Source organism: Macaca fascicularis, chromosome 6 (genome assembly GCF_037993035.2).
Source record: "Macaca fascicularis isolate 582-1 chromosome 6, T2T-MFA8v1.1".
Classification (NCBI taxonomy): domain Eukaryota; kingdom Metazoa; phylum Chordata; class Mammalia; order Primates; family Cercopithecidae; genus Macaca; species Macaca fascicularis.
Genome location: NC_088380.1, coordinates 43320871 through 43346690, shown reverse-complemented (window position 1 = coordinate 43346690; position 25820 = coordinate 43320871). Strand labels below are relative to the sequence as shown.

Sequence of the window (25820 nt, the reverse complement as noted above, 5' to 3'; positions counted from 1 at the left end):
ATTTATGATAAATTGCACCTTATAAAAAACCAGAGGAGTGAGGAACATTATTTTGCCACTTGCCCAACCATTTCAATGTATTGAACTACATTGTGAAAAAACAAATATGATCATATAGAACCCAGTAGTTCAAGACCAGACTGGCCAAAATGGCAAAACCCCCTCTCTACTAAAAATACAAAAAAATTGCTGGCCGTTGTGGCTGGTGCCTGTAATCCCAGCTACTTGGGAGGCTGAGGCATCAGAATAGTTTGAACCCAGGAGGCAGAGGTTGCAGTGAGCTGAGATGGTACCACTGCACTCCAGCCCGGGCAACAGAGCCAGACCCTGTCTCTAAATAAATAAATATTAAAAAATCACAACTCCAATCTCCATGCAATTTCTAAGAGGTAAAGGCACTTAAGTTTTAAAATAAAGGAGTGGATACCTGAATTTAATCAATTCTAGGGTTAATATTTTTCTCACTTTAGTGTCTCTGAAACAGGTATGTATTTTTACAGGGGTGGCCTCCTACCATTATGATACTTTAATTTGCAGCATTTTCCCCTGTTAATGGTGTAGGTAATAATGTCTCCGGTGACCCCTTCTTAAAGAGTTCCTAATCCTGGCTTTATTTTTATTTCATTTTATTTTTTGAGACAAAGTCTCACTCTGTCACCCAGGCTGGAGTGCAGTGGTGCCGTCAAGGATCATCTTTCACTGCAGCCTGGACCTCCTGGGCTCAAGAGATCCTCCCACCACAGCCTCCCGGGTAGCTGGGGCTACAGGAACCCGCGACTACATCTGGTTAATTTTTAAAAATTTTTTGTAGTGGCAGGGTCTTGCTATGTGCTTCGGGTGGTCCTGAACCCCTGGGTTAAAGTGATCCTCCCGCCTGGGCCTCCCAAAGTGCTGGGATTACTGGAGTGAACTATGGCTCCCGCTCAGCTTTTCCACTAAAATGCTCTGCTGGCGGGAAATGAGGAGTGCGAAGCAGTGGGTGGGGCTTTTCTTTTACAAAGGCTCTGCCTGGGCTGTTACTTCTGGTGAAGTGCTTGTAACTTTTTAGGTGGAAACGATGCCATTTTTCCTTTATTCTCCCGTCCCTAAGACTAGGAGGCAATTGGAGGATCCTCAAATACCAGGGAGAAACCAGCTAGCAGAAGTAGTATAGTGGGAGGGGAAGACCAAGGCAAATGCCTTAGGAGTGGATGAGAATTGCGACTTCAAATTGGGTCTCCTGACCTGTAAAGGCCCTTTTCTATGCTCCTCTGGACCTGTCCTCTGCCCAGGTTCATCTAGAAAAGGATGGAATTGGTTGCATGGTATCTTCTGGGTGAGGTTGGGAGATGATGCGGGAACGCTCCCGGTAGGGTCTGTAGGTCTCTCGTGAGGATTTCATGGAATGTGTAGATTTTTGGGGAAATGTGAAAGCTTAGAGGAAAGGGACGTTTTTCTTCCGGGCAGAGGCAGTTCCATATTTCCCATGGGAAAGGAATTTTTAGCTGCACTCTGACTGAAAAGTGGGAAACAGAGAATTCAAGCGCTTGAATATTCGCCTGCTTTGCATTTTCCGAAAGAGAGAGAAAACATCAGTGATCCATTCCACAGATCAAGGATATAGGAAAGTGGACAGCAGTTTGAGATGTTCATTGGCCTTGGAGAGGGAGCGGACCTCTGCCATCAATGCCACTTCCTGCGCTGGAGTCTTGCAGTCCATTTTTCTCTCCTACTCTCTTCCATCGACAATCCCCAAATATCAAGGATATCTGACAGTTAATCATCAGAATAAACGAGTGGTTCCCACAGAATTACATCCCGCAGGAGAGGTACGGGACCGAGAGAGTCGGGGGTCAGGCCTGAAGGCGCGGTCAAAAAACGCTAGGCCGAGTTTCCAGTTTGGAAGGGAAGCAGTTGTCCGCCCCTCCTGTAGGATCCTGAGAGCTCTGGACTGGGAGGAGACTCTGGGACCGAGGGGTGGCCTGGGAAATTCCCCCCGCCACGGAGGTTGGAAGGGCTGTTTCCTGCGCAGGAAGCTGTTGGCGATCAGAATGGATTTTACTTTGTTCCTGGAACCAGCCCCATCCGCTTGGTTCTGGGCCCCTAAACCGCCTCCTCTTCTCAGGCACTATGCACTGAGTTGAATGCAGGAACAATACAGACTTCCCACCCAGAACGGAGACTCACGCCTGTGATTCTAGCACTTTGGGAGGCCCTGGCGGGCGGATTGCTTGAGCTCAGGAGTTCGAGAACAGACTAGGCAACAAAACGAGACCCTGTCTCTACGAAAACTACAAAAAATTAGTCGGGTGTGGTGTCGCGCACCTGTGGTCCCAGCTGCTCCACCGGCTGAGGCGGGAGGATAGCTGGAGCCCAAGAAGGCCAGGCCGCACTGAGTCGTGATCACGCCACTGCAGCAGCCTGGGCAACAGAGCACGAGAAAGTAAAGAAAAGGAAAGGAAAGAAAAGAAAAGAAAGAAGAAAAAAAGGAAAGAGAAAGAAATGAAAGAAGAAAGAAAGAAAGAGAGAAAGAAAAATACAAGCCCGAGAAAACAGCCTTGGGAATCTAGAGTGGGTAGAGGCCGCAGGACTTTGGTAGCACGGAAAGCACAGTGGGTCCATCGCTGCACCGCTCCTTTCCCGGCGCCAGCAGTTTCTTTCTTTCGTTCTTTCTTTTTTTTTTTGAGACGAGCTCACTCTGTCTCCCAGGCTTGAGTGCAGTGGCGCGATCTTGGCTCACTGCAACCTCTGCCTCCTGGATTCAATCCTCCTGGATTCTTCTGCCTCAGCCTCTGGAGTAGCTGGGATTACAGGTGCCTGCCATCACGCCGGCTAATCTTTTGTATTTCAGTGAGATAGGGTTTCACCTTGTTGGCCAGGCTAGTCTCCTGACCTCAAGTGATGCCTCCCACCTCGGCCTCCCAAACTGCAATGATTACAGGCGTTAGCCGCCGCGGTCGGCCGTGGCGCCAGCGGTTTCTCACTGCCATTGCTACTCCTTTGTCGGCGACAGCGGACGCTCTCCAGCGGCGTCAACATTCTTTGCACCAAAAGTTGTTTTTTGCAACAGCACAGGCATTTGCTGCGGGCAAGTGCTTGCAGGATCCCAGCGCCGCTGGTCCTCTCCCCAACAAGTACGTGAGTGTCCCCCGCCCCACAATCTAATCGGTGTATGGAGCCAGAGGTTTCCCTGCGGCACTCTTTCGCCGGTAGCGTCCAGCGAAGCCGGGGAATCCGCTGGCAGCAAGGTTGGTTTCACTGAGTCCGGAGTTTCTCGGCACCTGCACTGCTCTGCGCTCTGTGCTGGCCCAGGCAGGTCTCAGCACCACTATGTGCGGGATAAAGGCATTTGTCTGTTGTGGATAGGAGAGCTGTTATGAGAGGACTAAAAGTTTCTAGTAGAGCCCAACTGGCGGTTTCTTGATCGTATAACCACTAGTTCCGCGGAGCTGGATGTACTTCAGTGGCAGTGTATGTTTCTCTGTGGCATCCCCACAGCTTCCGTCCAAACTGCGGTGTTTCGCTGGCACCACTGCCACGTAGGTCAAGTTCTTCAGTGGCTGCGCGGTTCCCTGCACCGAAGTCACCTGCTTCTGATCCGCGCTTTCTCCCGGATGGCCGACCAGTTTTCTGCTGATTGTGCTAGGTATAGTTTCCTGGTCTCCGTGCGCCGCCTTCTCCATCCAAGACCCTCTAGTGCCGGTATCACGGTCGCAGCACCTGGGGTTTCCATGGGCTCTTTTGCCAGTGGCGCGGAGTCGGCGATTTTTCTGTCTCAGCACTTGTCGTACGGAGTTTCTCGGTGGCCGAACCTCTCTTCTCAGAATCGATGGTTTCTTGGTGACAGCGCGAATCTTGTCCTTGACAACCCCGCCGGCTGGCGTCACTCGCAGGCTCCCGGCACCGCCATTTCGCCAGCCGAGGTCTCTTGGTCGCAGCACAGCTCGTTGGTCTGCGCCTCCATTTTCTCAATGGCCGCAGCACCCAGGTTGCTGATCTGAGGGATTCAGAGTCGCAGCTGCCCCAGTTGCGCCGAGCCTGGCGTTACCGGGCGGAGGCGGCGCTGGGCTGGGGGAGCCCACCCCTCCTCGAAGCCGGTGGCAGGGGAGCTGCCGGGGCGCCGTCTCTTCCCAGCGCCGCCGCACGGACTCCGGCTCAGTGTCCAGAACCCAGTCCGGTGGCTGCGCCGCTCGGGTTTCTGTGACAGGACCCCACGGTTTCCGGAGTCGTTGGCTTCTAGGTCCTAGCAAGTTTCGATTTCGCGGGGCCTGCGATTTCTATCCCTTGTTCAAGTCGTGCAATAGTCACAATGTGATTTCTCAGCCCAAGCAAATTCCGACTTAGGACAAACACCAGTCTGGCCCTGGCTGCGATTTCTAGGTAGTAGGAAGTTACTGTTTGGTGGTAACGAGGCTGAGTCACCCTATGACTCATATCTCAGCAACTCCGGGTTTCCTGTAGCCTCGGAATTCGAATCCTAACAACCCCGGGTTAGCCCCGCCTCAAGTTTCTTAGTCATTGCAAGTTCTGGTTTCCTACTAGTAAGCTCTGCTTTAGTTGCGTAGGAGACATTTAACTCCTGTAGAAATCTGGGTACCAGCGAATGCGATTTATTATTTTATTTTATTTTATTTTAATTTTATTTTTTTCTGGCTTAGCGATGGCCTGTTTAGCAGGGCCTGGGAGCTCTTATACTAAGTTTGGTTTCACAATAGAAGGCCCCGGCTTAGCTAAGCTTGTGTTTTTTAAACTCCTCTGGAAGTCAGGAAATGCAGGCAAACGCGATTTTTCAGTTTTGCCAAGCCCCGTTTGACAATAGCGAGTCCCGCCGAACGCTACTTTTTTTTTTCTACGATTTTATAGTCTAAGCTAAACAGTTTTAACCGTGACTGTTATTTCTTTATTTAATTTTATAGGAAATTTAGACTTAGTTGTAACATGTACCGATTTAGATAGGATAGAGATATCCTAATCGTAGGATTGCATTACAAACATTTGTAATTTCTTCTTTGTAGGAATGGTTCTCAGTAATTTTCGCTTATTTTTAAATTGTCTTTCTGTGTCTTGCTCTGAGAACGATGTTACTGATGTGCTTGCCTTTCATTTCTATTTGCATTTTAGGCTTCTATTATTTTTACATTGTATTTCTATTTAAATGTTATGTATTTTTTTCCTACTAATTTTAAATGTCTCAGCTTCGTGCTCCTTGACTTGCGTGCTCAGGACGCGGGGAGCCGATCTCGGTCTCAGCCTTGCTGCTGCCAGGTCCCAGGTTCTGTCTGGCGACTCCGCTTCTTATGCGGAGCTGTGGGTTTTGCGTCAGCACTTTTTTGCCAGTAGCGCCCACTGGGCGTTTTCTCAGTTGGTGCACCAGTCTTAGCGCCCAACAGGACGTTTCACGTTCGCGGGGCCGTAATTCTCTGTACTGTCTCTTTCTGGGTCCTAGCAACGCTAATATCTCGTAGGAACTTCCTGAACCCCTTTTTACGGTGCAGACCGGTGACTGCACCCAGCCGCTGTGCTCTCTAGTAATTCCACAATACCGTTAGTCGGGGCTTTTTCTCTCACAACACATTAAAACGGATGAAAACACATTAAACGACTTAAAACACAATAAGATGCCACAACACATTTTTCTGTTACAACACATTTAAACACTGTCAGTTCATTTCTCCAGAGAGGACTCCTATCTAAGAGCCCGCAGTTTCTTTCTAGCAGCACCATTTATGGCACCTAAATGGACATTTGTTTGGCAACACCACGGCAATCCGCTGGGTGCCTGCTCTTGCTGAGTCCCAGAGCCGCCAGATTCTTGTTAGCGAGGTCCTTAGTAGTGCTGAGCCCTAGCGGACAGTTTCCTGGTGGCAGCAATGCTCATTTCCCGGACACAGACGGTTCTTGGCCCCTGAAGCGCTCTTTAATCCCTGCATTCTGTAGGGCTACTTCTCTATACGATTTGCTTAGTGTCTGTTTCATTTCGGTTTCTTTTCTCGGTATGTTTTTCCTTCGGAATTACGGTTTGTTTTGGTTCTATGTACTTTTTAAAATTTTATCGTTTTTCATTTGTTTACTAATTTTCGTGCATTTATTACTATTGAGTTTCATATTTGGCTTGCCTCTGCCCACGAGCTCCGGAGACATAAATACCCAGGCTGATGGTAGTGCTGAAGTGTAATACAGTAAGGTTAAACTTCCTGCAATTGATAACTGTACTATGCTACTGTGTAAGCTTATGTAAGACAATATCCCTGTTCTTAAGAAATGCACACTAAATATTAAAGTTTACAGGCCATAATTTGCATAATCTTTTTACAATTAAAAAAAAATTTGTTCTGTTCCCCAGGAGAGTGCAGTGGTATGATCTTGGCTCACTGCAACCTCCGCCTCCTGAGTTCAAGCAATTCTTCCACCTCAGCCTCCCAAGTAGCTGGGATTACAGGTGCATACCACCAAACCCGGCTAATTTTTGTAGTTTAGTAGAGATGGAGTTTTACTATGTTGATTATGCTGGTTTTGAACTCCTGACCTCTGGTGATCCACTCGCCTAGGCCTCCTAAAGTGCTGGGATTACAGGTGTGAGCCATTGTGGTGTCCCCAAATTCTTTAAAGAGAGGAGGAGAGGGAATATGGATAAAAGGTATGCTGCGGCCAGCCGGGTGTGGCGACTTAAGCCTGTAATCCCAGCACTTTGGGAGGCAGAGGAGGGAGGATTGCCTGAAGTTGGGAGTTCGAGACCAGTCTGGCCAGCATGGTGAAACCCCGTCTCTACTAAAAATACAAAAACTAGCCAGGCGTGGTGGCTTATGCATGTAATCACAACTACTCAGGAACCTGAGGCAAGAGAATCACTTGAACCCGGGAGGTGGAGGTTGCAGTGAGCCAAGATTGCATCATTGCACTCCAGTGAGATTCTGTCTAAAAAAAAAAAAAAAAAAAGAAAGTATGCTGGATTTCTGTGGTTCCTTCTTGCATTTTTTCTTATAAATTTTAAAGTTAAAAATGTAACATAAGGACTGTATATTCATTATCTTCAATTTTCACATCCCAGTGAATCCTGTATAATGAATCTTTCATTCCACAATTTCATTTTCCTATTACCACAAATGTCAACCTCTCTTTAGCATTTTATATAGCAAATGTATTTCTTCAACTTCCATGACATGTCATTATCCTTTTCTTTTGCTTCAGCAAACACTCAGTCTGTTTGCTCTGGCACATCATCTTTCTTTGTCCAAACTCTGAAATGCCCCAGGGTGAAATATTTTGCTTTGCTAAATATTTTGGAGTAATATTATACTTGCCAGTGGAACCTGTATTATCAACGTTGGTGCATAAAGTGAATGCACAAAAAGGGGTAGTTGAGAAGAGTTTTAATAAAGTAACTGACTTCTTACAATGAGCATTTGTGGACAGGTTAAAGGAAACAAACAAAAGGTAGGGAGCACTCCAGACCTTGCACCAGAAGAAAGCGTTACCATTCTTAACTAAGTAGGAGCAATAGAATGAGTGGTGTTAGAGAAAGCAAGCAAGTTCTGGAAGGGCCACTCCACATTTTTTTTGGCCTTTTTTTCCCTCTGTCACCCAGGCTGGAGTGCAGTGGTACAACTATTGCTTATTGCAGCCTCTGCCATCCCAGCTCATGCAATCTTCCTTCCTCAGCCTCCCAAGTGGCTGTGGCTACAGGTACATGTCACCACACCTGGCTTATTTATTTATTTTTATTTATTTTTTTATGAGATGGAGTTTTGCTCTTGTCGCCCAGGCTGGAGTGCAATGGCACAATCTTGGCTCACTGCAACCTCTGCCTCCTGGGTTCAAGTGATTCTTCTGCTTCAGTCTCCCGAGTAGCTGGGATTACAGGTGCCTAGCACCACGCCCGGCTACTTTTTGTATTTTTTAGTAGAGATGGGGTTTCATCACGTTGGCCAGGCTGGTCTCGAACTCCTGACCTCAGGTGATCCACCCGTCTCGGCCTTTCAAAGTGTTGGGATTACAGGTGTGAGCCACAGTGCCCAGCCTAATTTTTTTATTCTTCGTGGAGACAGGATCTATTACCGAAGTTGGTTTTGGTGCCTCAACTCAATCAGAAGCTTGGGGGCAAAAGTAGCTCTCCAGTGAGGTCCATAACAGTTACTTCTTGCAGCATAGAGCTGGTTGAAGACTGGGAAGCAGCTCTAGAGAGGCAAACTGATGTTAGCTAGCAGTGTCTTTATATTGATCAATGTATTCACGAAAATAACTTTTTTTTTTTTTTTTTGGAGAAGAGTCCTTGCTCTGTCACCCAGGTTGGTATGCAGTGGCCTGATCTCGGCTCACTGCAACCTCCACCTCCTGGGTTCAAGTGATTCTTGTGATTCAGCCTCCTGAGTAGCTGGGATTAGAGGTGTGCACCACCACGCCTGGCTAATTTTTTGTATTTTTAGTAGAGATAGGGTTTTGCTATGTTGGCCAGGCTAGTCTTGAATTCCGGGCCTCAAGTGATTCACTCACCTTGGCCACCCAAAGTGCTGGGATTACAGGAGTAAGCCACCCCACCTGGCCCACAATGGTAACTTTTAAAAATGATTTTTAAAAAACTCTATACTCAAATTCAACAAATTAGATAAAATGGATCAATCATGCAAGATCCACAGTCATCATTAATAATATTGATTTTATGGTTAAAAAATCTTCCAAAAAACAAACCTAGAGTTTCTTACAATTTCAGTGACTAATTTTTACCAAATATTTAAAGATTAAACAAGTTGAATTCTACATGATTCATTCTAGTAAATAAAAGAATATGGAATACTTCCCAATTTATTTTATGAGATCCACACTTTCCTGGCACACACAGCACACTAAGAGAAAACTACCGATCAATATTGCACCTAAGCATAGATGCAGAAATCCTCACCAAAATATAACAAATAGCAGTCAGAAATACATGTTAAAGAACAATACCATGCCTTGGGTCCGGCACGCTGGCTCACGCCTGTAGTCCCAGCACTTTGGGAGGATGAGGCGGGCAGATCATGAGGTCAGGAGATCGAGACCATCCTGGCTAACACAGTGAAACCTGGTCTCCACTAAAAAAAAAAAAAAAAAAAAAAAAAAAAATACAAAATATTAGCCAGGCATGGTGGCGGGCATCTGTAGTCCCAGCTACTTGGGAGGCTGAGGCAGGAGAATGGCGTGAACCCAGAAGGCGGAGCTTGCAGTGAGCCGAGACTGTGCCACTGCACTCCAGCCTGGGTGACAGAGCGAGACTCCATCTCAAAAAAAAGAAAAAAAAAGAACAATACTTGCCCAAGTAAGATTATTCCAAATGGTGGGCTGGTTTAATGCTCCAAAGTCAAACAATATAATTCACCTTGTTGATAGCCTAGATGAGAAACACTGTATAATCCTATCAAATGATGCAAAAAAGCACTTAAAATCTACACCATTTATGATTTAAAATTTAAAAACCAACTCTCAACATAGTGGGAATAGAGGGAATTTCCTCAACCAAAAAAAAAAAAAAAAAAAAATCTACAGAAACCTATAGCAAACATTGTATGTAATAATGACAGACTCATTCCCATGGAATCAGGAACAAGGCACAAATATCCACTCTCACCATTTCTATTCAGCAATGTACTGGAATTGTTTGCCAGTGCAATAAGGTGAGAAAATGTGTTAAAAAGCATAAAAATTGGAAGTGAAACAATGAAACTATCCATACTTGCAGAATTTGAGTCTATGTAGAAAATCTTAAGGAGTCTAAAAGAAAAGTTCCAGCACTCATGAGTTTAGCAAGTTCTCAAGATATAACAGTGTAAACCTTCAGAGGGAAAAAGTTCTAGGGCCTTGGAACAAGAGAATTTCCTGCACTAATTTCTCAGGCCTGCTGCTTTTTAACCCATTTCCTGTAGGCCCAGCCTGTGAGTCACCTACCATGCACAACCCCTGGCTGATCCTTCCTTCCAGTCTCTGGATAAGACACACTACCTCTGCCCTGCAATCAGCAAACCTAGGCGACCCAGAGTCCCATGCCAGTCCTGGCACCAGCAACCAGCCACCCCGCCCCTATGCCCCATCCTTACCAAACACCATCAGCAGGAACCCAGGTAACAGGAATTTCACAATTGTGTACTATTTATTTTATTTTATTTATATTTTTGAGACAGAGTTTTGCTTTTGTTGCCCAGGCTGGAGTGCAATGACACCATCTCGGCTCACTACAACCTCTGCCTCCAGGTTCAAGCGATTCTGCTGCCTCAGCCTACCCAGTAGCCGGGATTACAGGCATGCGTCACCACGCCCGGTTTATTTTGTATTTTTAGCAGAGAAGGGGTTTCACCATGTTGGTCAGGCTGTTCTCAGACTTCTGACCTCAAGTGATCCACCAGACTGGGCCTCCCAAATTGCTGGGATTACAGGCGTGAGCCAACGCGCTCGGCCACATTTGTGTACAATTTTATTGAGAAGGGGAAAGAAAAAGGCACAAACTGTTATGAAGGCAAAACTTCTTCCATCGTTTGAGAGAACTCAGGTGTTACTGTAACATCTGTTACAAGACGATCGTCAATGGAAGGATCTCAGCAAAAATCTCAGGGCTCAGGACTCCGAAGGCGGCGGTGGACACATTCTTAGGGCGTTTGCCCTCAAGTGCAAGCAATCTGCAGCCAGCAGTCTTGGAACTTCGGTTTGTGGCTTCGGTTAACAGTAGTAGGCTGACACTCTGAAAGGTCTCCTCGGACGGACGTCTCCGGCTCCAGTCGTCTATCCACCAAGCAAGGGGCGAGTTGAGAGGGGTGCTGCGGGGGCAGGCGTCCGTTAGGACCCTCTGCAGCCTTCCGCTCTCCAGAGGGCGCCCGCGGCTCCTCCTAGTTGCAGGCGACTGATTCAGAGCGGGCGACTTTGTGCCCCTCCTCAAAGTGCTCTGCGGTTTGGGAAAGAGACCTTTTCGCCGGCAGTTTCAGCAAAGAAGCACTCAGGGAGCGGAAAGTAGGTCGCAGTGGAACCTAGGAGGCCGTCCCAAGAGAGCTCGCAGTGGTAAGGACAGGAAGGGAGCATCCAGGACACCGAATTTACTGAGATCAGGACTGGAGGCATCTGACCCCGCCGCCTCCTTTGTGGAATCCCAGGCCTGCCAAACTCTGAGGGGAGACAGCAACTCCATCGCCTCAACTCCATCGCGTCCTTCTTTCACCAGTTGACACCGGGCATCTGGGACTCGGAAGTCAACATCTTTTGCGTTTTTATACTCTTCTGGTCTCATGAGCGTCCAAATTAGATTGCAGGGAGGTGGGTGGGAACCTTAATCTTAGGAGCAAATTACATCAAAAGATGGAATTAATGAGATTTACATAAGGTCCTATCATCTGAGATGAAGTTATCTAGATAAAAACTTTAAGAATTGAAAAGAAAAAGTACTAATTTCTTGTGCAAGGAAAGCTGTTTTGGGGGACCCTGGTTAGAAAGTTCATTACTGCCTCCAAATGCATTGCTAGTACTGGAGCAGACTGGATCCCTTTCTGCCCCAGAGCAATGCTTGTCAGATGCATAAAGATCCGCATGTGACTGAGGAGGAGGCCAGGGTAGTTGCCCATTTTTTAAATCAAAAGATCATTTTTGTGGTATTTCATTATATTATTCTGTGATATGTTGACCCTTTTTACATTTTAATTTTAGATTCAGGGGGACATGTGTAGGTTTGCAACAAAAATTTATTGTGTGATGCTGAGGCTTCTATTGACCCCATCACCCAGAGAGAGAGCATAGTCCCCAGTAGGAAGTTTTTCAGCCTGTGCCTCCTTATGTCCCTCCTTCCCTCCTTTTGGAGTCCCCAGTTGTCTATTGTTCTCATCTTTATGTCCCTGTACACTAGGTTTAGCTTGCACTTATAAGTGAGAGGAACATGCAATATTTGCTTCTGCATTAATTTGCTGAGGATAATTGTATCCTTACAGAATAGTTTGAAGTTGAAGTTGGGTAATGTGATGCCTCGGCTTTGTTTTTTTTTTTTTGACCAGGTTTTTCTCTGTAGATCAGGTGGGAATGCAGTGGCATGCACTTGACAGCCTCAACCTGCAGGCTCCCCTCTCAGCCTCCAGAGTAGCTCCAAAGTAGCTGGGAAAACGAGTGTGTGCCCCCATGCCTGGCTAATTTCTTTTTGTAGTTTTTCTAAAGATGGGGTTTCTCCATGTTGGCCAGGCTGGTCATTGGCCAGTTTTTTTTTTCTTTTTTTTTTTTTGAGATGGAATCTCGCTCTGTCGCCCAGGCTGAAGTTCAGTGGCATGATCTCCGCTCACTGCAACCTAGACCTCCCGGGTTCAAGTGATTCTCCTGCCTCAGCCTCCTGAGTAGCTGGGATTACAGGCACGTGCCACCACACATGGCTAATTTTTTTGTATTTTTTTAGTAGAGACAGAGTTTCTTTGTGTTAGCCAGGATGGTCTTAGTCTCCTGACCTCATTATCTGCCTGCCTTGGCCTCCAAAAGTGCTGGGATTACAGGTGTGAGCCATCGTGCCTGGACCCAATTTTTAATGTGGTCTTTCACTCTCCCAGTTTTGTCATCTACTGTTGAATTGCTAAATTTAAAGTATTGCAGAATTTGGGTGTATGTGTGCAATAACATACAAGGGAGCAGACAAAGCACACAATGGCCTGGGCTCAGGGCCTCTGGAGTCCTAGCACCTGGTCTGTTGAATTCCAGGCCTGATGCACCCCAGCAGGTAAGTGCTGCTTCATTGCATCCATCTTACAACCAGTGACAGAATATCTGGAACTCAGAAATCACCAGTATTTGTGTTTTTATACTCTCTGCTCCTTTGGGTGGCTCTAGCCAGATAACAAGAAACTGGGTATGACTTTAGTCTTAGGAGCAAATTTGTTCAGAAAATGGAATTAATGATATTAACATAAAATCTTGTCATCTCGGATGAAATTTTCTAGATTAGTGACAGATTGGTTTAGCAGATGAAAGGAAAAAGTGGCCGTGCGGATGCCTATAATCCCAGCACTTTGGGAGGTGGAAGCAAGTGGATCACCTGAGGTTAGGAGTTTGAGACCAGCCTGGCCAACAAAGTGAAACCTCGTCTCTACTAAAAATACAAAATTAGCCGGGTGTGGTGGCTAAACCTGGTCAAACAAACAAACAAACAAACAAAAAACAAAGCCAGGCATCACATTACCCAATTTCAACTTCAATGCCTGTAATCCCAGCTACTCGGGAGCCTGAGGCAGGAGAATTGCTTGAACCTGGGAGGCACAGGTTGCCGTGAGCCGAGGTCGCACCATTGCACTCCAGCCTGGGCAACAAGAGGGAAACTCTGTCTCAAAAATAAAGGAAAAAGTACAACTATGTCTGTGGAGGAAAAGCTGTTTTTATGGTGCCTGGCTTTCTTATGGAAAGTTCATTATTGCCAACATCACATTGCTTGTCTTAAAAGAGCAGAGACTTAAACCTCGTCTACCAGCAGAGAAAAGCTTGGGGGGAATGTGCAAGGGATGATTTGGGATGTTATTGAGGAGCAGGGTAAGGATAGTTGCCCAATTGTTAGTGTGGTCTTTCACTCTCCCAGTTCTACTTAATTGCTATATTAAGAAGATTTCAGTCAGGTGCAGTGGCTCACACCTGTAATCTCAACACTTTGTGAGCCAACACAGGCAGATCGCTTGGGAGACCAGCCTGGACAACATGGTGAAAGCCTGTCTCTACAAAAAATGCAAAAATTAGCCAGGTGTGGTGGCCTGTGCCTGTAGTCCCAGCTATTCAAAAGACTGAGGCAGGAGAATTACCTGAGCCTGGAAAGTTGAGGCTGCAATGAGCCGAGATTGAGCCACTGTACTCCAGCCTGAGCAATGGAGTGAGACCCTGTCTCAAAAAAAAAAAAAAAACAAAAAAGATTTCAGCACTTCTATGTACAATAGCAAGAAGCTAAAGACTCAGGCCCCAGTGGCTAAGTTACAGAGGGGTTATATGCCTTTCTAGATCAGTGACCCTCAGCACGTTATCTAACCCTGTAGCCTTTATTAACCACCTCTGCAATGGAAGCCAAATGTGCTCTCATTTTACAAAGTAAATACCAGGAATACTTTTCATAACAAAAGTTAACATTTATACAGTATCTGGTTGAAAGCAATTTGCTCAGTTTTTAACAATATTATCATTGTGTATATTATGGAATGAAAGATAACCTTAATCAGAACAAACGTAAAATGGATCATTCTTTGTTATATTCTTTCTGTGGATTATTTTTTTCCTTCTCATATCTATTGTGAAATCGGAATTTCTTTGAGTCAAACATGCTATTTACAAAGCATCAATGGATATGATTATAGAATTATTTAATCAAATATTGTTGTTTACTATTATAAAATCTGATTGATCCCAACATTTAGCAAGCATGTTTTGATACCCTACCATGTTCCAGGTGCTGTAAAGGGAGCCACAAATACAAAGATGAGAGACTAGCTGCAGCTTTCACAACTCTAACTGATGAGTGAGTAAAAACGCTGTCAAGAGACCATTCAGAACACAGCTAACTCAGTGTTTATTGCAGGAGCTGATTTGAAGACCAGAAAGACAAGGTCTGAATGTGAATGTGATGCTTCCCTTCAAAGCCATGTTTCTTTTTACTTGAAGTGAGGAAAATATACAAAACTATAGAAAACTAAAGGAAAAAATAATGAAATGGAGTAAGAATGACAGAATAGATAAAGAAGGCAGAAGATTGAAAGATCCTGTTAGGTGAAAAGTTTATGGACTCTAGGTGTCTGGAGAATGGATCCTGAGAGCAGGAGCAACCCCTACCTGCCAGTAATTACTGGAAAAGCACCAGTGGTGATCCCAGAAAACTAGCTTTATCATTTCTTCAAGCATATAGCTGGGACATATCTCTCTAGGAGTGAACAGTGAGTGGAAACTTGCATTGTAGAGAGTTGGCAGTGCTCTGGATGGGTATAACACACATAGGAGTGACAATTCCCAAGAGGGATCCATGTTACCCAGTCAAAGACCTGCTGTCCAGCCTTTAATGCAGACACACCTCTCCCTCCAAACTGTGCAAAAGAATGTATAGTTCTTTTCAACTACCCTAGACAAAAACTTCTAAGGCTGGTGATGCTTTATTAAGGAATCTTGATTTACACATACTGGAATTATACTATTATACTGAAATCTAAGTTCTAGTGGCCTTCAGTAACTGTGAAAGAGACCTTTAATTTACTAACACATTTCCCATATGGCCTGAGAATACTTGCTGGCAGTGCTTGTGGCTTTATTTTTTACTCTGAGGTAAGTTAGAAGTTACAGTCTTAATGTTACCCTGAAACACTTTTCAGAGAATTACATCAAAATAGGACTGACGCAGTTGGGACAGCTTGGTTGAACAGAAAGCCAAAAACAGATACCAAAAAAGAAATCCGCCTAGGCACAGTGGCACACACCTATAATCCCAGCACTTTGGGAGGCTGAGGCAGATGGATTACCTGAGCTCAGGAGTTTGAGACCAACCTAGCCAATGTGGTGAAACTCCATCTCGAATAAAAATGCCAAAATTAGCTGGGCGTGGTGGTGTGCACCTGTAATCCCAGTTTCTCGGAGGCTGAGGCAGGAGAATTGCTTGAACTCAGGAGTCAGAGGTTGCAGTGAGCCAAGATGGCACCATTGCACTCCAGCATGGGTGACAAGAGCGAAAATCCCCTAAAAAAAAAAAGGAAAGAAAAAGAAAAAGAAGGAATCCATGAATAGTCTCAGGGTAAATGCTGTACCTGAATGTGCCACCTGCTAGTATTCTCAGGGCAAAGGATAAATGGGTTAAATAATTGCCTACAGTATTTTGCTTTTACACTTTATTTTCTGTTATATCCTGGAAGATTAGTGTGTCATAACCTGGAAGATAAAGAGGTCAGCTTATATAGGGGTCAACTAATCTGATATGCGTAAGGAGAAAATGTAGAACACATCATCAAGCATAATCAGTTACAGTTTCCTTAAAAATGCCTTGGCTATATCTTTGGCCAACCTCCTAAGTTATAGAGTCGATATCACATATGTGGGCACTGTGTCATCAGTAATTAAACAATTCAATCAAAACTAAATCAAAACTTCTATCTTTATCTAATCAGGTATTATGTTTGCCTAGAGGCCAGCAGGCCATCTTGGCCAGAAGACTAGAAGATTGTTTTAGTCTAGATACCTCCCACTTGGGTCACTGAAAGTGACTTTTTTTTTTTTTTTTTTTAAGTCTCTGTTCATGGCTGTAATACTTTTTTTTTTGTATTTCGAAGCAAGGTCTCACTCTATAGCTTAGACTACAATGCAGTGGTACCATCATAGCTCACTTCAGCCTCGAACTCCTGGGGTTCAGGGAATCCTCTTGCTTCAGCCTCCTGAGTGGCTAGGACTACAGGCAGAAACCACCACACTCAGCTAATTAAAAGCTTTTTTTTTGTTTTTGGTGTCTCACAGAGATGGTGTTTCACTATCTTGCCTGGGCTGGTTTTGGGATTCTCGCCTCAAGTGATCCTCCTGACTTAGCCTTCCAAAGTGCTGGGATTACAGATGTCAGCCACCATGTCCAGCCCGTAATAAAGCTGTTCTAGTCTTAGAATATTGTCTCATGATGGTAACTCCACCTTCAATTTTTTTTTTTTGAAACAGGGTCTTGCTGTGTTTCCCAAGCCTGAGTGCAGTGGCCCAATCTCAGCTCACTGAAACCTCTGCCTCCTAGGTTTAATTGATTCTCTCACCTTAGCCTCCCAAGTAGCTGGGATTACAGGGGTGTGCCATCACTTAGGACTAAGTTTTTTTGTATTTTTAGTAGAGACGGGATTTCACCATGTTGGTTATTGCAGGATCTGGCCAGCAGCCCACAATGCAATGGGGCTCTTTCTTTGTTCCCAGGTGGATCGGCAGATGGAGAAATAATAGAAACACACAAAATAGTGAAAGCTGGGTCCAGGGGGGTCACCACCTTCTGGCCCTGTGATGCTGCCAATGCACTGGGTATACCAGCATTTGTTATTAAGTTTAGTGAGGGTGGAGGTAGGTTATGAGGGATTTAGGGTCATTTGATTATGAGGTGAGATGGTCACATGGGGATGGAGTAATTATTTAACATAACATCTGTATGCAGAAGTACAGTATACAGAGATAAGAATTTACAATATAGTGTGTCCATCAGCAATTTCTAATAGAGCCTTAAAACAGAAACACAGTCTTTCCATAACCTATGATTAGCAAGATATTAATCAGCAGTAACAGTTGCAGCAAAAGCTGGTTACAAACAATCAATAGAAACAGGATGTGAAGCTAGACAACCTGTTAGACCAGAAATTCTCGGAAGGGCCTATGCTTTAACCCTAAAGAGGCCTAGAAGAGCCGTGGCAAGATGAGGGCGTTTATAGCCCCGTCTTATCCATATGAACAGGCGCCCCTCATGCGTCCCTTTATAGGCTCTCCACAAGGGTCGCATTCCATTCCCAGAGTTATGCACATCTGCTTTTCTAGGATAGGAATCTTGGTGATGTGAAACCTCCGTGACTGCATAGGCTCTCTGCAGGGGGTAGCATATCACGTGCTGTTGGCTCATTCTGGCAGTCCAACCTGGCATTGTCTTTACACAATCCTGCATGCAATTTTGTATTTATGATAATCAGGAGCACTTCATCTTTTATTCCGTAGCGATAGTTTCAGGGGGGTCTCCCTACAGTTGGCAAGGCTGGCCTCAAGTGATCCTACCGCATCTGCCTCCTAACGTGTTAAGATGACAGGTGTGAGTCACTGTGTCTGGCTCAGATTTTTTTTTCTTTGTTCATTGCATTATTCATGTCAAAGTGGAAGTATCTCTGATAATTCTATCCTTACTACGCTACCTAATATAGCATCCTCCTAGTTATCTTTCCAACTAACTTGCATTAAGTCTCTTAATAGCGTTTATCATATAAACAGTTTATTTATTTATTTATTTATTTGTTGTCATGTTTGCTGTTGTTTTTTCAACCCATGAAGTTGTCAGACACTTTATGGTCAAGTCCATGTCTGCTTGTTGATCACTTATCTCTGGCACCTTGATCACTGCGCAGCACAATATAGATGCTTAGTATTTGTTAATGAAGAGACAATAAATGTATTAAAAGGTTGGGTGTGGTGGCTGACGCCTGTAATCCCAGCACTTTGGGAAGCTGAAGTGGGAGGACTGCTTGAGCCCAAGAGTTTGAGACCAGCCTGGGTAAGATAGGGAGACTCCATCTCTACAAAAAATTTAAAGATTAGCTGAGTGTTTGGTGTGTGCCTGTAGTCTCAGCTACTTTGGAGGCTTAGGTGGGAGAATTGTTTGGACCTAGGAGATTGAGGGTTTAAACCACCCTAAAAAATGATCAAAGTAAAACAACGGTTGTGGATGACAAAAGTATTAGAACAGCCATGGTTAAAGACAACATTGACAAGGAAATTTGATTATACCTATGACATACAACAATTTAATATAATAATCATAATTAGTTCCGATAACATATACTAAAACATTTCAGAATCACAGGAATCTCATATAATTTGGGAACACATATTAATAATGCATTTATATAAATACAATCCATGGAAGGTTTAACATCATTTCATATTTGATAACCTTTCTTGTGTGATTTTATTATACCAAGTAAGCCAAATATGTTTCTTTGGGTTTTAGGGGATATAATGTCAAAAAAATTAATGAGGTCAAAAAGGCTCAATTTAGAATTGGATTTTGGAAAGTTTGTCAAATATCAAAGACTTAAAATACTTGGTATCACAAAATGGGATCACAGGTCATTGTAAAATAAGTCACTCATTTATTCAAAGTGGTAACTAAAGGATTTCAAAAACAAAAAGGCAAAAAACTTTTACTCTTTGAGACTTACTTTCACAAACAACAAGACCTAATGAAGACAGCATGAAGCCAATTAAATCTGTTTCTCAAGTCTTACAAATTGTTGTATTTTAATCATCTTGACCACAAGATATAATTTTTATAAACCTTTTCATAACCTTTCATAATGTTTAAAAAAATAATAGGTTAACACTCCAAGAAAACACTTTTAATCTGACACAGGGGCCCACATGCTGAGCTTGCATCAGTGTTCCTTTGATATTTATTTATAGGCTGGCCACAGTGGCTCACGCCTGTAATCTCAGCACTTTGAGAGGCCTAGGTGGGTGGCTTCCTTGAGTTCAGGAGTTTGAGACTTGGCAATGTGGTGAAACCCTGTCTCTACAAAAAATACAAAAATTAGCCAGGCGTGGTGGTACACACCTGTTGTCCCAGCTACTCAGGAGGTTGAGGTGGCAGGATCGCTTGAGCCTGGGAAGTGCGGGTTGCAGTGAGCCAGGATCACCCCACTGCACTCCAGCCTGGGTGACACATCTAGTCCCTGTCTAAAAAAACCACAAAAGCAACCAAACAAAAACACACCAACTATTTAATTTACAGAGAAACTCTGAACTAATTTTGTCTCTTAAAATGGGTCCTTACAAGCTCACACACCCACTTCTTCTGCAATAGTCCCTGGGACTAGAGGGTTTAAATAGTTTTAATTTCTGGACCCATATCTCATGACTGCAGCTTATTCTGATTTTCATCTTCTCCTAGATCTGAAGATGAGGCTTCAATTGCTCTCCATTGAGCATGAGTTGGGTGACCTTTTTAGATCCAGGAGATAAAGCACTTTAACCTAGTAGCACAAGGTTTAAAAAGAAATACAGGAAGTTACACGGATATAATAACCTTAATTTTTGTTAAATATGAGTTTTTCAAAGCAGATAAAAACACAGTAATGACGGCATAGGAATTATTTTGATACAATGTAAAATATGTTTTTTCTCAGGCCAGTTATGAAAAGACAACAAAGTTTGTGTGATTGCTTTTCCTTAAGGGGAGTCCATTTAGATAACCTGCAAGTCAAAACTAATGAAAAGGGTACTTGAATTAATTAGACATGGGAAGAGTGTGTCCTGGTTCATAAGTGAAGTTTTTTGGTTTAATAGAACAATTTGGATATATTTTAAAAAGTCAAGAGCACAGAATGTTATATTGGAAGAAAACATTTCTTTTAGACCCTAAAGGTAAAATATTTTTAGCATCAGACAAGAAACAGCAGTTACTACCTAAGAAATAGAGTAATAGGAGCTGACACAGAAGTTGAAGGAGAGAGTTATTATCTCAGGTCTTAAAGGAGCGAGAAAGCTGAAAACAATAAGATGCAATAAATGTTGAACATTGGGGTTAAAAATTAAAATATCTTATAATTTAGTAAGAGTAAATCAATACTTTTCAAAAATGTTGTTCTAACCGTCTTTTATGTATTAGTGTATTTTTAATATCAGAGCCCAATCTCTAGAAAGACTACTATAGCCAACTTAGTTAACATAGTTTTAAAAAATAACTTCTCTTTACAAACCTGATTACAACTTAAACCATTTATGGTATGCTGGCACTTCCTGTTTTATCCTAAACATCCCTTTTTCTCAAATAATCAGTCATTTTGCTTTAGGACAAAAATTTGCCATATAGGATTCTTTCTCATATAAAATTATTTTTCTTTCAGCCTTTCTTACCAAAAATATCTTTTTATATCTATAACTTTTTTTACATTTCTCTTTTTTTTACTGTTTTTTTACCTTGTTTCATAAATAACCTTTGAATTAGACAAAATTATTTTCCTTTTAATAATAACACTGTTTTTGAAAAAATGCTTTCCTACAATTTTTTTAAGTTGAAAATGACTCAGACATTTAATAACTATCTATTATTTAATTTAAATATATATATATATATGTATAGATAGATAGATAGATAGATAGATAGATAGATAGATACAGAGTCTCGGTCTTTTGCCCAGGCTGGAGGGCAGTGGCCCTTCCTAGGCCCACTGCAACATCCACCTTCTGAGTTCAAGAGATTCTCCTGCCTCAGCCTCCTGAGTAGCTAGGATTGCAGGCATGCTCAACCCCACCCAGCTACTTTTTGTATTTTTAGTGGAGATGGGGTTTCACCACATTGACCAGGCTGGTCTCCAAATCCTGACATCAAGTGATCCACCCACCTTGGCCTCCCAAAATGTTGAGATTATAGGCCTGAGCCACTGCGCCCAGCCCTAACTTGAATATTCTAAATTATATAAGGTTACTTATAAGCATTTATTCCATTACATTTACCTAATTAATTTAATTTTAAAAATAGTTTACCTACATTACTTATAAAAACTGTGATATTACACAAAGCTAACCATCATTTAAAGCCATGAAACCACCTTTGCAAAATTATAACAGTGAGAAAATTATGACAGTTAATGAGATCTGACCTAATCAACTCCATTTTCCTTTAACCTCCAAACTGCCCTTGATCACTCCTGGGCGTAAGCCAACCTAACTCCGGGAGAAATTTAGTTTATAGTTTATATGATAATATCCCTTCCCCAAACCAAACCATCTTTACAAAACTAATGAAAGCCCCCGCAGCTTAGGAGGATGAGAGGGGCCTGAATTCTGCTAAGATGTAGGCATAGTTAAATGATTACCAGTCATTATTCCAGAGGTCACAAGATTTGCAACTTCCCTCATTACTAGAACCTAAGATTGGCCATTTGAGATGACTTTTCAGACTTTTGCATTTCTGATGATCAGATGTCCCCAACAGCATCAGCCACTCCTCTGTGACACCCCCTCAAGAAAGAAATGGACTGAGTGCAAATGCAAGTGCTTTCTACACCCCTATGATTGCCCTCTAACCAAGCAGCAGCACCCACTTTCTAGCTGCCTTCTGCCACCAAACTATCCTTGAAAATCTCTAGCCTCTGAATTTTCTGGGAGGCTGATTTGAGTAATAATAAAGTTCAGACCACCAATTTAGGTGACTCTACATGTATCAAACTCTTTATTGCAATTCTCCTGTCTTGAAAAATCAGCTTTATCTGGCCAGTAGGCAAACCAAAACATGGGGCAGTTTCAGATATGTTCCTGTTGACCATTATTATAGCCTGTGAATATCAGGTGTTTACCTAAGTAAGAACCTTAAGATTAAATAAATGGGTTTTTCTTTTCTGCCAGTAACCCAGGATTTAGCTGTTTTCATTAAACCAATGATATTAAATGCTTTATTTACCAAAATTACACGCACAAAGATAATTTTGTTTTGGGCTGCATTTATAGCTTAATAACCTTGATGCCAAATTTTCACGCCTTATATTACCTAGCGGAAATAAATATAAAACCACTGACCAACAAATCTAAACAATAATGTATGTTGACAATTCTGAAGATATTTCTAATTTTATTTTACCAATAACTTTAAAGCCAGTTTGTTTGTTAAAGATTTACTTGAATCACATCATCCTGAAAAAGCATTTGAACTTAAAGTTTTAATTTTTCTGATAAAGTATTTAATCGAAGCCACCAACAAGGGCTGGAAAGCAGTTCCAAATCACAGTTGTCCAATAAGTACTCTCCCAGTACTGGATACAAAGGCTGAGGCCAAGGCTCACAATCTTGTGATTGTGAGGCGGAGGCGGAGGCGGAGCCCTACCTCTGCGAATCCCAAGCCTGCTTCACCAGGCCTAGAAAACCCGTTGCTCCATCGCTAAGCCTCAGGTCAGGAGGACACAAGCGTTTGTTCTGATCAAGGAAGCTAAACCTTAAGCACTACCCTCATCCTGGGTATTTGTGCTCTCCAGAGCTCACGGGAGGCAAGCCAGATATTATGAAATTCAATAGCAACAAATGCATGAAAATTAGTACACAAATGAAAAACGATAAAATTTTACAAAGTGCATAGAACCAAAACAAACTAATTTCGACAGAAAAACATAGCGAGAAAATAAACCGAAATGAAACGGACACCAAGCAAAGTGTACAGAGAAGTAGCCCTACAGAATGCAGGGATTAAAGAGCGCTTCAGGGTCCACGAACCATCTTTATCCGGGAAATGAGCATTCCTGCCACCAGGAAACTGTCCGCTAGGGCTCTGCCCTACTAACGACCTCGCTAACCAGAAACTGGCGGCGCTGGGACTCAGCAAGCGCCAGAACCCAGCAGATAGCTCTGGTGCTGCCAAACAAATACCCGTTTTGGCGCGATAAATAGTGCTACTAGAGAGAAACTGCGGGCTCTTAAAGAGGAGCGGTGCTTCCACGCCTAAACATCCTGTCAGGAGGAATAAACCGAGTCTGTTTAAATGTATTGTGACATTTTAATGTGTTTCAATCTGTTTAATGTGTTTAATCTGTTTAATGTGTTTTAACCTGATGTAATGTGTTGTGACAGAAAAGCGCCGGCTAACGGTATTACGGCAGTACTGGCGCACACGGCGGCTGTGTGCAATCACCGTTCTGCACCATAAAACCTGGTTCAGGAAGTTCCTACGAGATACTAGCCGTGCCAAGAACGAGGAAGTGACAGCACACAGAACTTAACGGGCCCCAGGAACAGGAAACATTACACGTTGGGCGCTAAGAGCGGTGCAGCAACTGAGAAAACGCCGAGTGGGCGCTACCGGCAAAAGCAAAGCCGCCAGCTCCGCGTTAGAAGCCGAGCCACCAGACAGAACCCCGGACCTGACAGCAGCGAGGCTGAGACCGAGCTCAGCTCCCTGGCTCCTGAGAGAATGAAAGTCAAGGAGCAGGAAGCTGAGACACTCAAAATGAGTAGAAAACAAAACAAAACAAAAACACAATATAACATTTAATAAAAATACAATTTAAAAATGATAAAAGTATAAAATGCAAGTAAAAATAAAAGCGAACACACTGAGTAACTACTGGTAACATTGTTCTCAAAGCAAAAGACACAAAAAGAGAATTTTAAAATAAGCAAAAATTAGAACCAACTCTACAAAGAGAAATAAAAAACATCGCTAAACCACGCAAACCTCCAATTAGGATATCTATCAGAGCTAAACCGGTTCATGTTACACCTAAGTTCAAATTTCCTACGACAACCGCTCCCCCTCACCACCACACACAAACAACAACAACAACAAAACACAGACAAACTCCAAACCCAGTCAAGGTTAAACCTGTTTATGACTGACAAATCGTAGTAGTTGGTGTATCCCGACTTGGTCCACAAGAGAAAAAAGTCTCGTTCAGCGGAACTTGGTATTGTCAAACGGATCTTGGTAAATCAGAAATCGCGTTTGCCGGCATTTCCTGACTTCCATGGGAGTTTAAGAAACACAAGCATAGCTAAGGTGGACTCGATATTGCGAAATCAAAGTTGGTGTAAGAGCTCCCAGGCACTGCTAAACTGGTCATCGCCAAATCAGAAAAAAAAAAAAAAAAAAAAAAAAAATAGCATTCGCTGGTACCCAAATTTCTACAGGAGTTAAACATCTCCTGCACAGCTAAAACAGCGCTTCTAGTAGGAATCCAAAACTTGCCAGGACTGATAAACTTGAGGCAGGTCTAACTCCAGGTTTGTTACAATTAGAAGTCCGAGGCAGCAGGAAACCTGGAGTTGCTGAAAAATAAGTCACAGGGTAACTCCGCCTTTCTAAGGCGAAACAGTGACTTCCTAAGACCTAGAAATCGCAGCCAGGGATAGATCGGTGTTTGTCCTAAGTCGGGACTTGATTGGGCTGAGAAATCACATTCTGGCTATTCCCCAACTTGAACAGCGGGTAGAAATCGCAGGCACCTCAAAATCGAAACTTGCTAGGACCAAGCCAACGACGCCCAAAACCGCGGAGTCCTGCTACAGAGGCGCGAGCAGCGCCGCCACAGGACTGGGTTCTGGAGGCCGAACTGGAGCCCTTGCGGCGGCGCTGGCGGCGCTGGGAAGAGACGGCGCACAGGCAGCTCCCCTGTCACCTGCTCCGAGGAGAGGAGGGGTCCCCCCAGCCAGCCCCGCTGCCACCCAGGAACGCCAGGCTCGGCGCAACTGGGGAAGCTGCAACTCCGAATCTCTGAGACCGGCGACCTGAGCGCTGCAGCCACCAAGAAAATGGAGGCACTGAGCAAGCGACCTGTGCCGCGACCAAGAGATCTCGGTTCTGCGAAATGGCGGTGCCAGGAGCCTGCGAGTGACGCCAGCCGGTGGGGTTGTCAAGGACAGTATTCGTTATGGCTCAACCAACGGCGCTGTAACCAAGAAACCGTTAACTCAGAAAAAAGAGAGGTTCGGCCACCGAGAAACTCCGTGCGATAAATGCTGTCACAGAAAAACCGTCGACTCCGAGGCGTTGGCGAAAGAGCCAATGGGAACGCCGGGTGCTGCGACCGTGACATCGGACTAGAGGGCCTCGGATGGAGAATAGGACGCACAGAGCGAGCAGCAAAACGTTTTGTTCGGCTCAACTAGCGCCGCGGCAAGCGGAAACCTGTCGGACCAGTGCTGTCAATGAATTGCGTGTGAGAAACCGGTGATCGGGGGGAGGAGCGGCGCTGGGCGCTGGACCAGTGCGTGTGTGAATCTGACGGCGCTAGGACCCGGCAGGCGCGGGATGGAGGCGAACCCCAGCTTCAGAGCCGAAGACTAATGAGCGTTCTTTTGGGCTCCATCAGCTGTGCAGCCGGCGATCACTCCCAGGTTGTGAGAAACTAGTGGAGATGTCAGCCACAAACCCTCCGTTCAGGGAAAGGAGAGGCGCTGCGACGCATCGATTGGCCGCTGGGTGCAACTTTTTCTTACGGCCTAGTGACTACAAAATAAAAACAAAACGAAATAAAAAACTGCTGCTGGCATTACTCCCACTCTCCCTTCTCAAGTCAGTGCCTTCAGGTTTAAGAAAACCTGTATTTTTCTCGGCTGAGCCATGATCCCTAACTATCGAGGGCCTCAGTGAAGACCCAGCGCCATTCTCAGCGGGGAAAGGAGCCGGAATAAGGACCGGAATGCGG

The 25820-nt window shown here is 44.0% G+C and overlaps 2 long non-coding RNA genes across 3 annotated transcripts in view; one reads left to right on the top strand and one right to left on the bottom strand.

The window, feature by feature from the left end:
* The window catches only part of LOC102125750 (uncharacterized), a 33119-nt gene extending 8960 nt beyond the window's left edge, over positions 1-24159 (bottom strand). Inside the window, exon 1 of the long non-coding RNA XR_012413625.1 lies at positions 23999-24159. This is a non-coding gene — a long non-coding RNA (uncharacterized lncRNA). The remainder of the gene's footprint in view (positions 1-23998) is intronic.
* On the top strand, positions 3043-14613 carry LOC141406986 (uncharacterized). Of its 2 annotated transcripts, none has more exons than XR_012413624.1 (3): positions 3043-3113; positions 9876-10070; positions 14384-14613. It is a non-coding gene; the product is annotated as an uncharacterized lncRNA (long non-coding RNA). The 2 variants fall into 2 exon arrangements; XR_012413623.1 differs by lacking the exon at positions 14384-14613 and adding an exon at positions 10152-11353.
* Positions 24160-25820: the final 1661 nt, after the last annotated feature.